General features: G+C 36.9%; 1 protein-coding gene and 1 pseudogene across 1 annotated transcript in view; one reads left to right on the top strand and one right to left on the bottom strand.

Annotated features, from left to right (window-relative positions):
* LOC136257638 (mitogen-activated protein kinase kinase kinase 15-like) overlaps positions 1-10,285 on the top strand; it is a 45,083-nt pseudogene extending 34,798 nt beyond the window's left edge.
* LOC136259448 (ankyrin-1-like) overlaps positions 1-17,608 on the bottom strand; it is a 455,130-nt gene that overhangs the window by 195,876 nt on the left and 241,646 nt on the right. The gene's annotated exons all lie outside the window — the stretch shown is intronic.

Consider the following 17,608-nt stretch of genomic DNA (forward strand, 5'->3'; position numbering starts at 1 on the left):
AGCCATAACTTCTCTGGATTTCTTGAAGAATTCCGTAGCCTCATTGATGTCAGAAGCTCCGGTCACTAGATCATCTACATAGAAAGACTTCTTGAGCTGTTTTGTCAATTCAGGAAGCTCTGACTGGTATTTATCAATGTGGTGCATAAGCACCTCCCCCAGGATGGTTGGTGAAGGTCGCAACCCAAAAACTAATCGTGTGAATTGTAAGTGTAATAGTTCATAAGGTGACTTCAGTGGATCCTTAGCCCACAAAAAGCACAGAAAATCTGTATCCTTGTCATCAACACCTACCATCAAAAAAGCCTTTTCAATGTCAGCAGTAATCGCAATCTTGTGCCAACGAAATCGAATTAAAACATCAAACAATTTTGGAATGTGGTTTGGGCCAGTCTCTAAACAGTCATTTAAGGACGGTTCACTGTTGAAAGCTCTGGCAGAGCCGTTATAGACAATATGCAACTTGGTAGTCTGACTAGCTTGACGAAACACACCATGGTGAGGTAAATAATGTACATTTTAGTGAGTCATACCTGGTCAACCTGGCTCAACTACCTCAACCACATCACAATCTAATTGATCCTTGATTATCTTGTTATACTCGAGTAGCAAGTCTGGAGTGTGCTGTAACCTGCGCAGTAAGTCTCTGAGTCGACTTTCACATAGAGCAGGGTGATCAGGAATTTCAGCACGGTCATCGTTCCAAGGGAGACTGATACTGTAACGACTATCATTAAACGAAATGGAGGGTACAAAGGAAGTAGAAGTGATTGATTTCACTGGCATGTCTACAATACCAAGGGACTTCAATTCCCAGAAATCACGCAAGGAGTCATGCAATACATCATTCCTGTTATCACAAATTGTACACATAGAGGCTCCCGAGATCACTACATTCATGTGGTTAAAAGGACCAACATCCTGTGAGTCAATTGGTCCTGATAATAGCCACCCTAGTTTACAATTGACTGCTGCCAAACCTCCCTCCTCTCTTACAACCTCGCCTGTCACAATGCTCCAGTAAAAGTTGGAACCAATCAGATTGTCGATCTCTCCCTTAGGCTTAGCACACCGATCTGCCAATAGAAGGTCACAGAGTTGGGGATGATTGTCTATATTGATAGCAGAAGGAAGTGGTGAACAGATAGCGGGAGAAGTCAATGCAGATATGGAAACTGTTTCATCTTGATCTAGTCCTCTTAGATAGAGTTTTACCACAGCACAAGATTGAGTCTTATACCCATTGTTTCCAAACGTGATCAAATGAAGCTTCTCAATTTTGGTTTGCCTCAGACCTAGTTGGGTTTACAACTTCTCAGTTACATACGACAGCTGACTGCCACTGTCAAACAATATACGCACACATACCGACGCATCACCAGGATTAACCGAGGCGAAGGCATGGGCGGTCTGCAAGAGCACAGTCTGTTGGTTCTTTGCAACGCTAGCAGAACTGGTGGAGATGGTTCCTTCACTTTGTCCATTATTCACATTCCCAGCACCAGATTGGTGGACAACTCCACTATTGGGTCTGTCTGTGTTGCCTGATTCATTTGCACGCTCACATATGGACTGGTGATGCTTTCTTCCACAATTCCAACAGGTTCTGGTGGAGCTACACTCTCTTGACTTGTGACTGGTTTTAAAGCAGTTAAAACATCTCCCTGATCTTAACAATATTGACTTGCGTTCTTGTGGGGATTTAACCTTTGGACAGGAGGCAGAGTAGTGTGGGTCATTACAGTAGGCACACTTAACTGCAGAGTTGCTTAGCAACAGAGCAGAAGCTGATGGAGGCAAAGAAGGAGGCGACTTAGGATTTTGGGATTTTGGACCACAGTACTTTACAAGATCAGCAGACTCTCTTGCTTAAACTTCCTTCTTCAACACTCCCATCAGCTCGTCAATCTCCCACACTTCCTTGGTTGTGTCACGAATGAAATGCAGACGTAGTTCTGGAGGTAATTTAGTCATTACAATAGGTACTAGTAAACTGCCATATTGATCTGATTTAATGCCCAATGCTACAAGCCCTCTAATGTGAACAGTTACCTTATCATAAACAAATTTCATGGAGGACGGTTTTTCAATAGTGCAAGAAGGTAATTTGATTAGCTCTTCCATATTTGCATTTATTATTTGCTTGGGTTTGCCAAAACGCTCTTGTAACAATTGTACAGCAGCTACATAATTGTCTTCATTCAGAGTTAGCCCTTGGATAGTTCGGTGAGCGGGGCCCCGAGTAGGGAACTTAAATAGTTGAACTTATCCACCACAGCTATGGTGTTGTTATCATGTACAGCAGATTTGTAAGAATCCCAGAATGCACTCCAGGTAGTGATGTCCCCACAAAATTTCTGTAAAGTGAGCTTGGGTAGTCGAGGTTTCACAACTACAGCTTCTTCTTACACAGAGGGTCTTGTTGGGGATCCATGCGAATTCTCTCTTTTGAGAGCCTCGTCTACCTTCCGCTTTGCCCCAATTATCTTAGCGGTTATTGATTCCGTGTCTTCTATTTCACGGTCTACGTCTTCCTCAGGACACAAGGCCACGATTTCACCATTGAGAATACTGAATACTTTCAATTTTCCATCGAGCTGCTCAGAAATTATCCTTAATCGATCAATTTCTGGTTCCACAGGTTCAACTAGTGTATCGATTTCTTTGATTAATTTAGTCAGAACGCCTCGATGACCTCGACGAATTAATCTCAGTCTCTCTAGCTTCTTCCGCTCTTCTTCGATGGCCATACAACAGTCTGGTGATTGAGATATCGAACGACTAAAGAAGACAAAACAAATAACGGCGTCAACGATTGGATCACTCCACCTTATCGGGTACCGTTCACGGTAAAGAGAAAGGTGTACCGCACCACGGTACCAGGTAATTCGCCTCTGGTTAGAAAATCACTAAGCACATGTAAGTGGATCAGTAGTGTCGTGCCCCACGTTGGGTGCCAGATGTTACGACGGTCGTTACCAGACGACAATTTCCAATCGAGTGGACCACCAAATCAAGTGTTTACAAGGAGGATCCAGCCCAGCCTAACAGATTAATGATAGTCCTATACTAAAGCCACCATGTTAACTTCACACACATGACTAATCTGTAATTATTTTAAACGGCGCATGCAATATTCACTACAATATGTAAAAATTAACTTGCAGTTTTTTTTCCAATGCAAATTTGCAAGAATGGTACATATTACTCTTAAGGTACTGTATTTGTGCATGTCATATGTATTTCCAGTGAATTAGTTGTATGCTATCACATCCTTGTGTGTCATATGCTATTCAGGTAATATTTATCCTTAAATATATTGTAGTTTCTGACTACAATGTGTAATATTTCAACACCTTGCAAAATTGGAACTGCTTAAGACTAATACAGCCCTGATAATGCAACAAGTTGGAATCTTGAAGCTAAAACTCTTTGGAATGTTGTCTAACTTAAAATTTTTTAACCAATTATAATGCGACATTTTATTATTCCAAATAGGTAGTGATGTCACGTCTTTGTTATATTCGGATACAATGCAGTTAATGGCTCCAGAGGTGATCACAGCTGGACAGAGAGGGTGTGGTCCTCCTGCCGATATCTGGTCACTGGGTTCTACTGTGGTAGAAATGGCAACTGGTAAACCACCCTTCTATGATGTAAGTACTGGTGGGGGTGCAGAAAGACAAAAAAAATGTACAAACAAACATACATAACAAACACACACACTTTTCGGAAAACAATTTCAGTAAGCCAGGTGTGCGCCCAGTTTAAAAAAAGAAAGTAAAATTTAAAACACGGGTATGTATACAGCAATTGTAATCAATGCATGTAACCATTAGTAATTTCACAAGCAAAGGTGTATATAAATAGCACAAGAATACTTGTTTAGTTTTACTTGTTAGCTATTATAGTTACACTGTGACCCATGTCAAAAAACATTGTGGAAGAAAATAGATACATGAGTTATTAAAAGATGTCATAGAGAAGCAGCAATTTTATGTTTTTAAACTGCACACAAACATACATCATATACACCCATGTGAGTAAAACTTTGTTCGCTAAAATGAGCCTTATATGATAAATGTGACTGAATTTTGGAAAACCGTCAATATATGCACAAAAGTACTTTTGTGATAAAACGCATCTAAAAACTATGGGTAAAAAATGCAAGCTCCAGAAAAAAACTACGCAAGTTTTTATCGCCTCGCTGGTGGGCGAATTAAGCCGCCAATGGATAAATCCTAGGCATAATCGTGTTCGCCTGTCCATAGGGAGTACAGAAATCTTTGTTTCATCTCCATACACGAAAGGATTCCAAAGTTACAGACATTTGTTTACGTTGCGGTGACGAAAGAATTTACCGACGATCGTTTTTCAGTGAATTTGCTTTCCTTCTCAAACAAAGAAGCATGCCTGGGGAAAAGACTATACCTTGGTGGATGCACAAATTCATGGCAAACATAATGAGCCAAGATTCAATTCCGTACGTCGTTGTGTCAGTAAGTTATGATGGTTTATGTAAGCGCCTGTAGATTCTTTTCTCGATAGCTTCTGTACATATCAAATTATTTGCTCGTCCGGCTGTCTAGTGTTGTATTTCCAACGTTGCTTAACTTAGGAAGCTGAAACTTGGCTAGTCCATTCCTCTGTCCCTGTAGAAAACAAAGAACAAATAAAATGTATTTTGAAAATTGTGCGGATATTGATGGTTTTCTAAAATTAAGTCACAAATAAAGGCCATATAAAGCCTGTATTAAACTTCTGTGCAGGTAAGCATTGATTTAAGATGGCTAATACATGCAGGTTTGAAATAGGGGTGAAACGATTTTATAAGGACACGGTGAAGACCTTTCCCAATGGGCTCTACAGACGTCAAACAGCCGAAAACAACACAGCTGACCTCCTAGGCTACTGGGTATAACGAATTCCTTCAAGTTGAAATGGGAGCATGCCTGTATGTACATACACAAACAAAAATAGGGGAGTTTAGTATAAGCATCTAGGAATGCAATTAGCGTTACTTGCATATTGTGCAACCACTGGATGCTCTGGATGCCCATAAAAATGTATTGAAGCCATTGGGAAAACGATGATAACCGACAATAAAACCTCCGTTGCTTACAAAGTATACGGTATGTTCCAATTTTCTGTACATAGATAGGAACTACGTTGATTTCCCTTTCGTTTCGTGGTTGCCTGCTGTTAATAGGATAAAGGGTTATCGAGTTATGGAGCCGTAAAGTTAAAGATTTTACAATACAACGCTTTCCAAGGCTGATACTTCTGAGTTTCTACTGGAAAACCACTCAGAACTGATTGGCAAAGCTTGGTAATAGATAATTTCATTGATTCCATGGATTATGAACGCTACAATCGACCAGACGGGCCAACAAGCAAACATGAAGTTTAACACGCTTGCAAACACTATCCAGGTGATCCTAATGCTTGTTCTTGTGTTGTTCTTCAATCAAAACGTAGAAACAAGCATCTGCTTGCTTTCCTCGAAATCAGAACACTTTTTCGCCAGGCGTTTTCAACTTCAGAAGCTTGTAACTAGCTAACCACATACCCTATGACGAGCAGACAACCACCAAAACGCGTAGAAATCAATGTAGTTTCAGGAGCTGTTTACAAGACTAGCGTATCTCCTTTTGTTACCGGATAACAAAGGTTTTAGTGTCCGTGGTCATCTGTTTCCCAATGGTTTCTGTACATTTTTATGGCTAACCACAGCATCCAGTGGTTGCGCAACAGCAATTAACAGACCAATTAAAATATTTCCGCTTATGCTAAACTCGTCTATTAAGAGCAGCTTGTGCCTGGAAAATTTGCATAATAAAATGTTATTGACGAACTATAAGACAGTTAAGAAGATACATCTGTGCATTATTAGTGGGTTAAAACAGTTTGTTCAAGGTACACCTCCTTAGCAGTGTTTAGCAACATAATTACAGAATTACAAAATATTCATCAATTACAAAATACAAATTACTATGATGCAATTGTGTATGTAGCAACAAAGCAAAACCCAATATAAATATTAGTTTAGTACACTGTTAATTAATTCCAGTTTGGTTTGTTTGCTGCATGGCGCCTGGTTTTCAGAAGTAACACAACATCAAAAACTTGTTTATTTTACCAGTGCCAAGCTGAAGTACACGCTCAGCTACACAACCACAAACTTTTCATAATTTATATACCAACCAAATCTCCATGAGATTGATTGTTTGGGCCAAAACTTGTCCATCTAAAAATAACCAGCTATCTGGTACATAGTGGAATGCTTTAAATAGTTTTGAATTCTATGTTTGGTATTTTGTATTTGCTTATATAAAATCCTCAGCTCCAGGTCCAGTAGCATAGTAAAGGCTTGATAACATGCCTTGAAGTCTTCCATAATCTGTACATCATGGTCAGCATAGAGTGATACTTCAAACTAAATTATTCCTCCTCTTTGTGTTTGTTGTTATTCAACAATTCAATGTGTAACCAAATATCTTGTTGTGTAAAATTATATGAACATTTCAACAAACCAGCTATCTAGGTGTAGTGCATGGCATGGGTTAGAGCTTCAGATACAAGGGGTGTAATAGCTAATAAAGACCATTGGACCATAGATACTAAATATATAATAGATTGGAAACACAACACATTTTACAGTTACAGGTTCGGTACGGTCACGTGAGGATATTTACGGGGCACAGCAGCACTTTCAATAGGCACAATACATTTTTGTCGACTTCGCCCAGAGTTTTGTCGAAAACAGATATCTTGTTCACTTCATTCGTATTTTATTTGCACTCTCAAAGGTATGAACTTTTCTTTAGTATAACATGTATCACTAGACTCATTTTCAAAAAGCCAGGAAAACCCCCACAACAACTATCATGTAATCATTCTTTCGCTTCGCTTATGGAAAGCTGCTGTACAGAGCTACATAACAATAATTATGTGCGATGTGGCGAAACTGTTCAACACTTCTAGAACTCCATATGTAATACGCCCTACGCACTAAAACCCCCACGCTAGTTTTTAAACGTAAACTTTGCATTCTTTCCTTCACACTTTCTGTTGTACAAAACGACAGTTATAAACCAATAAATAGTTGAATCTTTTAGCAATAATTTAACGCTTTATAAGACCTGTAATAGTAGCCTCAGTGTTAAGAACAACTGCAGTTTGTACACTTGTTAATGTTGCCATAAATCACGTGACTGTACCGAGCCCGTAACCGTAAAATGTATTGCATTTCTAATCCATTCTAGTATCTATGATTGGACCTACCCAGAAGTTACAACACTTACATCTTACCACATAACTACACTAATGTTATTTACTAATGTTAGTACTCACACATGAACATTTAACAAAAATTTTCAAGAATCATTTTTAATTTGTATGAACTCTCTCGTGTTATGTTCAACATAAAGTTTCCTATCATCCTCTAAGTTACATGCACATCTGCTTCCATTTTAATATTGAGTCTTTGAGTATGAGTTGGTTGTGGTTACACTGATGGTGAAAATTCAGTTTGAAACTTGTAATATATACCTTGTGGTACTGTTTGTAGTAGATGTAACCATAGATAATAGAGTAAAGGGATAGGAAACGCAAGCGATTTCCGGTTTGATTTCCGTTACGCGTGACTTGAAAGGACAAGACAGTTTTGTGAGAATTAGTGTTCTAAGCAGCGTAAATAGTAATCCAACAGACTACAGTAAGTATTTAGGCCTATGTGAGAGATTTTGGCGAGAGAATTAAGACCGTAGATTTTGTAACAAAGCGTATCGCATTAACCGTGATTGTTACACGCTGTCACACTTTCGCTCATCGTACCTTCATGCCTCGTCCATACCGCTTCTTTTATAGCCGGTTCCACTTTCGAATCTTGTGGTAAGCTAGGCATGTCACCAACACAGTCTTTTACCGTTGCGTTGTACTGCAAGGTGGTTTAAACTTTTGGTTAAAAATGGAAGATACTTAGTCGTTTCTTCAAGCAACAGTTCCTGTTCTGCTCCGATATTTCCTCTGGTTCCCTCTGTTAAATGGTAAGGAATAGGTTTATCACAGTTAAAAGGATAGAATATATTTACAAAGAAAGTAAAGTGGTTTAAAGTAATTTTTGGGCCGTTTTTTTCACTTTCAATCTCCTTTAATTTTGCGTATAACTTCCTTGAGGGTTGGTACCATCCTATTTCCCTCGATTACTTACTTGAGTTCACTGTAGCGAAGTTTCACAGTCGTTGGTTACAAAATTCTGTCGTTACAACAATTTGTTTCTCTTTGATACAAGCGCAGCAAGCGTAACGAGTATGTTCGTGACGTACTACACGGAATTTCAATAGAAATGTACGTATTTTGTGACGTGACGTTATTGCGTTTCCTATCCCTTTACTCTATTATCTATGATGTAACACATTCAACTTGAGTGGTACCATTTCATGTACATACCCTATACGCAAAGTGGCCTGCACTTTGACAGTTTCAATGAATTGCACAACCAGCATTCCCACAGCTGGAGTTCGGTGGGCATGTACCTGGTTTACTGAAATTGATTTTGTAACTTTGTAAAAGTGTGTGTGTGTGTGTATGTTAGTGTTGCACCAATATGAGATTTTGCCAATATTCCAATAACCGATAATGAATATTTTCAAACCAATAAACATAGCCAATCTGATATAGCACAACATGTCTATTTTGTAGCACTTTTTACTAGAAGTTTGATTGCAAAGGACCAACTTAGCTTGTTTATAGTGGCATTGCTACAACAGCTGACAGTACACGGAAGTGTTACTAACAATATTGAAAATGCAATTCAATGCATTTGTAAACATCATTTGGTGCATATGAACATGTATTTCAAAATACATACATATATGTGTATCTGCTGCTTTTTTCATCGTGGTGCTGATCCAATACTGATATACAAAAAAAAACAGCCAATATATGGTTTTTCTGATAACCGATCCAATTATCAGTGCAACACTTGTATATGTGTACCTGCCCATCTACCTATCCATGTATGTTTGTCTGTATGCACCCAAACCCATTAAATGGGAAAAGCAGCCAACTTGTAAGAATTGGAAGCTATACAAAGTCTATACTTAACTTCCACACAGGTAACTTTGCTCTGAGGTGGTTTCTTCTCAGTGGTCTGAAATACACGTGTGACGACTGTGTGAATGACCTTTCTAAGCAGTTTTGTTGTACAATAAAGACTATTTCTACTGAATGAACTTACTAAGAACACTGTTTTTACTGCCTTTAAGTGATGGGAGTTTACTATCAAAGGGTTGATTAATAGCAGAAGCCTATAAGTACCAAAAGCTAGAGAACTATGGACTATACACTAGTTGGCTACATTATGTCCCAAAAAGTTATAACTAAAACATTTACACTGCAATTATATAAACAGAACATAAAATGAATTCATGTGTGACTTCACCCTCCAAATATCTCTCAATATATGACTGGATTATAGGCCAAGCAGCACTTCAGTAGTTTTAAGATAAACAGTTTTGAGCTATTGCAACTCACCAAGAGCAGTATGTGTGCAGTTGCATGAGGTTTACACCAGAGATTGTATCAGAGCATTTACTGTACTAGTAACTGCCTTTTGAGTTTCCTTCCAAATGATATTTTGTAGAGATAAAGAGTGTTTATCATGGTCCCAAAGCAGGCAGCTCTCAAAAACCAGCCTCGTGTAGTTTAAGGAATACTGTGGATTGAAATAATAGTATTACCTAATTGGTTTTGCCCATTTTGTATAATGTAGTCAGACACGCTATAAGGCCATGTGGGTTTTATTAGAATAACTAGTGGTGACTATTATATTAGAGTAATTTACAGTGTTACACTTCAGCTGTTTTTATTATGTAATGTGATGTCATCACAGGTTTTATGATCTGGTGTCCACCTTGATGGAGGGAAAACCCTATTGACTCAATCACTCACCAGGAGGTCTTACAAGTGAGACCCTCTTGTCTAAGGGATATTCACCTATTGATGGAGAAGGGATAACATTATCTACTTATTTCCATTTACCCACATGCAGTTGTAGTGACAAATTGGTTCTGTGCTACTGTAATAAACCAGGTGCCATGCAGCTAGCTGTGTATAACTGGAATTGATCAATCTATAAACAATATCAACTATGCTATTTAACAATAGATTTTTGTTTTGTAATGATGCATACAGAATTTTCTAAATTAGTCAAGATTTTGTGTTTTATAACTAGTGAATATTTTGTAATTCTTTAATTATGTTGCTGTATATTGCTAAGGAAGCTCTATTTGAAGTTTCAAACAAACTGCTTTAAATAACGTATTACATACAAAAGCAACTTTTCAACTGTTGTATAGTTTATCATTTTTTCTCTGCACCCTCGATAAAGCCTGAAGGCTGCCCTTTATTTCTGTTTGTGTATGTAAGGGACATAGGCGGCGGAAAGGGGGTGGGGGGGGCTAGGGGGCTAAAGCCCCCCCTCGGTCTGCTGAGGGGGGGCTTAGCCCCCCTCAGAATGATATCACACCGAAATTATCTTTCTTGGAGTGGGGCTGAAAACCGTGATAAAGATCGAGATACTCTAATAGAGCAGTCACTCTAATAAAGTAGTCAGTGTGTAGCGAGCTATGAAAGGATTTTTATGTAGTTTATCAGCTAGAAATGGTAGCTGGTGAGGTGGAAAGCTCTTGTCAGTTGGTTGTGACCTTTTTTTTTTTTTTTTTTTTGGTCTCACCTTACCAAACTATAGAAATAAGTCTGGGTCAACCCAGCCCCCCCTCATATCAACTACTTCCTCCGCTGCTGGTAAGGGACATACCCCTTTAGGGTTGGGAGATAATTTGATTTAAAAATTATCATAGATAATATAATAAATTATTTATCGAGACGAGAATAAATCTTCACAAGAGGTGTAAATCAACCACAGTCAAATGGAAAACTTGTTGAGGAATTGATAGCACTTCATAACTCATGTCAACAAATATGTAAAGCTGTGTTTACAAAGCAATTCCATGGTGGTCATTATCAAGGATTATTGAGATAAAGCAATTGTCAGTTAATTGTCACTTATCCAGATATAGGTGTTACTATTATAGCACAGGCCTAGCCCACCTTTCAGTTTGGAGAGATGCACTTTCCTGGTAGACTACAATGCCTGCTACAGTGTTTTGGTATACCTGAGGAGCCGAAAGGAAAGAGCATTGCTACACCCATATTAAACTATTCAAAAGAAACCACCTCAGTGCAAAGCATATACAGTACTTACAGGTGTATACCAGCTTCATTAATTTTAATTCTCATCATTATGCTGGCTGCTTTTACCATTAAATGGATTGCTCACCTGAGTAAGTGTGAACAAACATAGGTAGATAGATATGTACACACATGTTATGTATGAAAAACAAACCAGGCGTACAGCTGGCCGCAGTATGCCATGTCAGAGGCTAAGGGCTTAAGACAACACAAGTCTTCCCATGACCTACTAGAGCTTAGTATAATACATCAATACTGGCCCACTTACTTCATATTATGCATCATCATCTATACAGTAGAAGAAGCAGTTTTCCACAAAGTGATGTCAGTTTCAACATGTTATCACGGCTACTGAGAGTATTCTGTATCAAGACTACTAAGGGCATTCTGTATTGTGTGGTGAAGTTGAACACATCTCCCTTCCTTTAATCCCAGGCCACTCACTACAGGTGCTAGTGAGCTCCAAGATATGCCAGCTGGGTACACTTCTGTGAGCCAATCTCTGCTTCTCAGCCTATTTGAAAAGGCAGTAGGCTTGACTCTGTTATGGCTACTTATGCTTTTGAATAATTGCCTCTGGTATGTTTGTGACTGCTCTATTAGAGTGTTTGTGGTTAGGAGGTTGACTGTTCTATTAGAGTAGCTCTATTATTATGGTATGTCTTTAAGTTGTTACTGCTTTTGCAATCTTTTGTCGCTCATTCTTTTTTCACTCAATCTTTCATGCTGTTGCCCACTCACTTTGGTGCTGCCAAATTTGGTGTATTAGGTTCCTGCTGAAACTTCAGGAATCTGCAGTAAAATAATATGAACAAGCCAATTCCTAAAACCCCCTCCCCATGCCTCTGGTTATGAAATTATTATCATTATGAAATAAAGTTTTCATCATCTGGACACCAGTGACCTGTGACAGTTCAATCACAAAAGTATTCAGATAAGAGTATTACTGTATTCTGTCCATTCAATTACTCTAATTATACACTTACTCTTTTACAGCAATTATTGCTAGTAATACAACTGTTGACACTTTTAGCATTGTAGCAACCAAAAGTTTGGTCAATTGACTATCATACTGTTACAGTACTAGGTACCAGCCTATTATGTGGGCATAGTTTTGAGCATAATAGGTACTTTGAAGCATCAAGCATAATGCTAGCATTATTATGGACAGTAATGATGCTAAACTATAATACCTTGTCTGTGAAATAGTGCAGTACATAAGCCCTTAAAATTGACATAATCGTTCACTTTTTGATAAAAGCACCAATTTTTTTACAGAGTATATGGAACATGCACTAAGTGTTTTAAGAAGGGGAGGCACGTAAAAAGTCCTCAGGAACACCCCTTTTTGCACCCTGACAAGAAAACCATTTGTTACTATTAAAAGTCAATCATGTTTCTATCAAGTTAACTGCTGGGCCTAGTATCATAGTAGTACAAAGCATACAGCTGGAACATAATAGCCTATTAATAATCTATAAAAAAACAAATAGTTTTCTCACCTAGGCAGTAAACAAAATCACTAAAATTTCCATTTGGAGGGATTCTGTTAATGTTTTGGACCTTCAATGCTGATGATTGTGTAGTACTATGTACAAGGATCATCCTGATGTGTATCGTTTCTTTATTAAAGGGGTATAACAAAAGTTATTTAATGCTAAAGTCACAGGTGGATATCTCAACAGAAAACCATGAACTACAGCAGTTCAATTATCAAGCACAGAGCTTGAACAAAAGGTCCCTTGTCCTTATACTGGGCACCACATGAAAGGTAATTAAATTTCTAGTTTAATGAAGGCAGTTGCAAGTTGTTTCAACATCTTGTTCTCAAGTTATAGCGCTTTCAATCCAGTATAATATAGCATAAGCAAGAAAAGTACACAAATGAATATTAAGGTATTTCTTAGTGCTGTGATAATGCTCAGAATAAGCATAAAGGAGCTGGGTTCCAATGAAGTGAGATTTTGAGCACTAAGAAGTACCTTATGACACATCCTTGTGCTTTTCTTGCTTATACTATATTACACTGAATTGAAAGTGCTGTAACTTGAGAACAAGATGTTGAAACAACTTGCAACTGCCTTCATTAAACTAGAAATTTAATTACCTTTCATATGGTGCCCAGTATAGGGACAAGGGACCTTTTGTTCAAGCTCTGTGCTTGATAATTGAACTGCTGTAGTTCATGGTTTTCTGTTGAGATATTCACCTGTGACTTTAGCATTAATAACTTTTGTTATACCCCTTTAATAAAGAAACGATACACATCAGGATGATCCTTGTACATAGTACTACACAATCGTCAACATTGAAGGTCCAAAACATTAACAGAATCCCTGCAAATGGAAATTTTAGTGATTTTGTTTACTGCCTAGGTGAGAAAACTATTTGTTTTTTTATAGATTACTAATAGGCTATTATGTTCCAGCTGTATGCTTTGTACTACTATGATACTAGGCCCAGCAGTTAACTTGATAGAAACATGATTGATTTTTAATAGTAACAAATAGTTTTCTTGTCAGGGTGCAAAAAGGGGTGTTCCTGAGGACTTTTTACATGCCTCCCCTTCTTAAAACACTTAGTGCACGCTCCATACACCCTGTAAAAAAATTGGTGCTTTTATCAAAAAGTGAACGAATATTTGGCTTAGGCGCTGGACAATAATGATCACAGTAATAACAATAGTAGTAATAGTCAGTAAAAGAGCAGGCAGGTAGCCATTCATTGTTTGTAGCTGTTTTCTTAGAGTATTATATTATGCACATAATCCATAAAGCAGCCAATATAATTATAGAAAGATCCATTTGTAACAATATTTCAAGCAACGATCTATTCAGAAAATGTAAAACATTGGGAACATAAGGCATAAATTTTGTGCATAAAATTTAGGAGCCATGAGTTAAATATTTGGGCTAAAGCATAATAGGCTGGTACTTATAATCAAGAGTACTTTATTATGTACTCTTGTTATAATGTACTATGACCTGTTTATACTTATTCGAGTTGCCACAGGTAACACTCAACAATATAAAAATTATACTATCTGATATATTTAATGGAATTCCAAGAGTTGCATGAATCAGTGACAGTACAACCCTTGGTTTGTATTGTAAGGATCTATTAGAGCAAGCCATCTATAATTATACATTCTTGTGTTTCCCACATCTATGCAATGACAGCTATTTTTATAAAACTATCATACAACAATCTTTTGCTCAAAATTTATTTCTGCTTGTGCCTAAGGGTGTAGAAGCAATCCGGAAAAATTCTAAAAGTTGTAAATAAACAGAGAGTGTATCTATTGTAATAAAACCGTACACATTAATTTATCCATTTTTGCAAATTTAATGACATCATAAATCTAATTGGATTATTCTATGACCATCCCATTGGTACCACTAGTGCATGAAGTGCTGCTAAAATTTTGTGATGGTAGCTGCAACTGTACAAGAGTTATGAGATTTTAAAGGAAGCAGTGCGATTGTATGGTTAAAGGAATTTGAGCCAAGGATGAGCAAAACAGACAAACCAGTACAGGCAACACTCAACAATACTAGTACTGATCTCATAAACGGAACTTAGCTGTGTATGAATTAGTGACAGTATAAGCTAGACGGCAGACAAACCAGCACAAACAACTAAATTGTGACTTAAAATTAACCAAGCAAATAACATTAATAGTGCCTTTTTATTTTACCATTATTATTTTTAATTCAAAAAAATCATGATAAAAATATAATAAGTATCTTGGCTTTTGCAAAAAAAAAAAAAATTGTGTACAAACATTTCTATTTTGCACAGAAATTATTTTATAACAAAAATAATAGTAATCACAGTAATCTGTCTACCGGTGTAATATTTCAGTATAATTAGCTATATTGGAACTATCACTCTAAAGTCTGAAAATTATGTTATTCTACATATTTCTACATTTTATCTATCCTGAGACACAAACAGATCAGGTTCCAATACTGATTAGCAATTAGCATTATGGTAGTCATGAAGCTCAAAAGGTTGATTAGTTTTGTCTCAGTATACAGTGCACCAAGGATAAACTTCCAAAATTTAGTCACAATTTTTAAAATTCTGTAACTCTGTAATGGAAAGTGCTATTACCATGAAATTTGGAACAGTTATAAAATTAGCCACCTACAATTTGAGCCAATTTTCAAGTTATTGTGTTTCTAAATTAAAGATCTATCACTTAAATCCTGATTTTTCATGAAAAACACATCAATTCAGTGACAGCTTAAGATAAACTAGATTTACAGCATTTAATGTATTCACCTATGTACTATGGTACTGTGAAAAGTTACAGAGCATTTTCTTGATTGCTGCTTTAGAATGAGTTATATACAGGTGAATAGCTGAAGAACTTAAAAACACATAAACTACTGCATACTTCCAGGGATCCAAATTCTTTAGACAAAATAGAATATGTATTATAATTATATGTACAAAAGTTACAGAGTCATTGTAGCATAGTTTTGGCTAGGTAAATATTGCTCAATCTTTGCAGACATGTAGAAAATTTCACTTTAAAGATTTGTAAAATTGATTTAAAATATGTGATAATCTAAGTTATTAGGCCTAAATTTCATTCAGCAGTTCAAAAAGCAACATAAAAAGTGTGTGAGGTGGTAAGAAGTTTTAGTTTAAAATTTTATAAATATTTTGGAAGTTTATGCCTTGGCGCAGTGTAGTCTGGATTCGACAAAACCAGGCATCCACACACATTTAATGCTATGATTTTAAACAACTGTAACTTGACCACTCACTTAAGATGCTATTGGCCTAAAGGTTTCACACTATTCATCTGTAGCATAATAGCAGGGTCAAAATTTTAAAACTGATGGCATACTACATGAGTTAATTATGATCTTTCAAAATCAGAACTGTGGATGTGTGTGGAAGCCTGCAGCTGGTTTTGTCAAATCCAGTCATATTAGTATAATTTAAAGAGATTAACGAAGACCTGACAAGTTTGAACTCTCTACAATCTACTTTTTTACCACTATAACTATACTTCATACACATTGCTCACTGTTTGGTGCACTATGGTATACCATACGATCAGCCATGACATATAACAGCCAGTGTTCCACATGCAGTTCTACATTATAAGTTATAACCCTTGGTTTCCCACCAATAGTTTTTGACATACTTTTTTTTTTACTTTTAGTTCTGTTAATTTTTTTTAGATGAATGGAACATCTCCATTCACAATAATACGTTTTTATTGGACAGTTACCTCGAAACTCACTTTAGAAATACAGAATTCCATATAAGGATCTACCATAATTTGCTTTTTTGTTGTAAAATAATAATATTTTCGTATGCAACACTTGTACGAAAATTTCTTACACAAAAAAAGTTTATCAAACTGCTCTTTTACATTCATGTAAATCATATGAAAATAGTTTTACACAGAAATAAAAATTATGGTATTATAACAAGCTGGCTATGTACATTCTTATATTTTCCTGCATCTACGTCATGATAGTATTTTCATAATAAAACTATCGTACAATTAGGCCTGAGCTCAATTATGCTCAAAATTTTGCTCAAAATGCTTTTGGAAATTTTCCAAAATTTTCACCTATATTATGCTCTTCAGTGTTCCCATTATGCTCCTAGGTTAACAACATTTCTTACAATTATCTTGGGAACATTTTAATCAGTGAATGCTCTGTTAGAGTATTTCACTATAAACAAATTAAAGTGACTGTTCTATTAGAGAGTATTGATTAAGGAGTTGTGTGCAGTGCATTTGAGTGTTCTATTGCAGTTTGCAGTTTCTACTCACTGTTCTAATAGGGAGCATTGATCTATTTTCATGGAATTAAGCTCCACAGTTTGACACAGCCCTATATACATTAATTTTTCCTCATTTTTTTTTCTGCTTGTGCGTAAATGGTGTAGCTTTCTAAAAGTTGTAAAATTAATAGTGTGCATCTATTGCAATAAAATCAAGACACACGGTAGTGTGTCGTGCGGCCCAAGAAGCCGGCGCGCAACAACCGTGAGTATATTGACAGAAAGAAAGAAAACGCAATTTTCGCACCTCCGTAGCTCTGTGCTTCCTTGATGAAACAAGACGATTTTTGCTGTGGACATGTCCTCCAACTGCAGCACTCCACATACCAAATTTGAGCGAAATCGCTTTGCGCGTTCCTGAGATATGCGACTTCAAAAATTGGCTCAGTTTCTTCGTTTTTTTCTTCTTATTTTTCTTTTTCTTGTCGAACACTTACAAAAACTGCTATAAAACTCGAACGCCATATCCGATTGCCTTGAAATTTGGCACACAGAAGGGGGGTATAAAGGCGCATCTCGGTACCAACTTTGGCTG

The sequence above is a fragment of the Dysidea avara genome, chromosome 6, assembly GCF_963678975.1.
Source record: "Dysidea avara chromosome 6, odDysAvar1.4, whole genome shotgun sequence".
Classification (NCBI taxonomy): domain Eukaryota; kingdom Metazoa; phylum Porifera; class Demospongiae; order Dictyoceratida; family Dysideidae; genus Dysidea; species Dysidea avara.